We start from the raw sequence: 1,651 nt of genomic DNA, 5'->3' as shown, positions 1-1,651 counted from the left end.
ACACAGTGCTGTTAAATAAATTAGGTCTGTTATGTCATTCACACAACAATAATTAAACTGAATTCTAGCACTTTCTGTGTGAAAACGTTAAGCAATTGCGCTTATTAAGATTTTTGATCAATTGGAATATTTCTTATCAAGTTATGTGTAAGCAAGCACTCGAGCAAGTTTGTTGTCTCGCAGCTGCTGTCTATTTAATACGAAAATCCGCAACCCCAACGAGTTTTATTAACGTTGTGAGATTTTTTTTTATAGATTTATATCCACAATTCGACTTATAGTATTCTTTTTTATTGAAATAGGAAACTTTGTGCATATTGCATGCATCAAATGGCATAACAACAGCAACAACCACAACAACAACAAGGATAACAAACTTCTTCACTTGCAACATTTTTTATGACAAAGAATGAAATGAGATGAAATTATTGACGGGAGAAAAAAAATACGGAAATCGCTGGCAATAGTCAAAGGAAATAAAAGCGAAATTACTTTTGATAAAGCAACAACAAGAAGAAGCGAATGCGAAAGGAAGAAGATGAGCAAGGACTTACACTAAAACTACACACACACGCACACTCACACACGCTTACACTCGTAAAAAGGCAGCAGGAAGTTAAATAGAAGAGGGCGTTGATTTGTCACAACTAGAGAATTATGAGAGCCCCGATGCGTGGACTGTGCCAGCTGCCTGCAACAACAACAACAACAATGACAACAACAGGAGCAGCAACAACAAACACTTCAATTACCGGAAAACGTGTCTGATAATACCTCCCGAGATTTCAGCCCAGCAGCCAACAAGAAAAAAAAAGTAAATAAAAAGTAATTTTATGATTTGGATTTTTACGGCATTTTTTCCTGTTTTTTCAGCTTCTGTATATAGTTTATACCCTATAAGTGAAGAGAGCTTGGATATGTTGAGTTGCTGGGATTATAAAGGGGATCTGGAAATGAGATAAGTTTTTGTATTTATTAATTTATTAAAATATTTTAAAATAAAATTTTTGTATTATACTTAAAATATTTTTTCATATTTCTATTTCAATTTTATAGTTTTGTATATATAAAAATATACAACGCTTTTATAAACTGTAAATTGATTAAGAATAAATATAAAATAAGAAATATTTAAAACTCATAATATTTAAAATATTTAATACTCATTTTAATTTTGTTTAATATTTTATTAATTTTTTTATTTATATTAGTTAATTTTTGTCAGCTATTCTTTAAATCATATAATTAATTTAACATTAATTCTTAATTTAAAGTATTTTTTTAATACCAAAAGTCTTATATACCCTTAAACAAAAAAGGATAGTCTGTAAAATTTTCTTCAGAATATGTTTTATTTGTCCTAGCTATGCTTAGCCAAAACTCTTCAAATATACCCTGTAAAATTGACTTCAGAATAATCTGGCTTCGCTCTGCTTTGCTTTACAATATATGTTAGCTGAAATACCCTATAATATTTTTAATACTATATCCAATGTCCTCTTGGCATTGATTTAATATATTCGCAGAGTATCGCATCGTCGCGCATTTCCCTTAATCCTGCACATTCTTTTTGTACTTTTTCCCGAATTTATTATTATTAACGACTAGTTTATGGCTAACAGTTTGGCCGGCATTAATATTAATAACCAGT

The 1,651-nt window shown here is 30.0% G+C and overlaps 1 long non-coding RNA gene across 1 annotated transcript; it reads left to right on the top strand.

Annotated features, from left to right (window-relative positions):
- Nucleotides 1–843, top strand: LOC149091466 (uncharacterized). Its single transcript, XR_016196806.1, has 2 exons — nucleotides 1–236; nucleotides 303–843. It is a non-coding gene; the product is annotated as an uncharacterized LOC149091466 (long non-coding RNA).
- The last annotated feature ends 808 nt before the right edge of the window (nucleotides 844–1,651 follow it).

This window comes from Drosophila navojoa, chromosome 4 (genome assembly GCF_054131105.1).
Source record: "Drosophila navojoa isolate 15081-1374.11 chromosome 4, UAZ_NAV_1.0, whole genome shotgun sequence".
In the NCBI taxonomy this organism is placed as follows: Eukaryota; Metazoa; Arthropoda; class Insecta; order Diptera; family Drosophilidae; genus Drosophila; species Drosophila navojoa.
The sequence above is the reverse complement of the archived record's forward strand: the minus strand, read 5'-3'. Positions and strand labels throughout refer to the sequence as shown.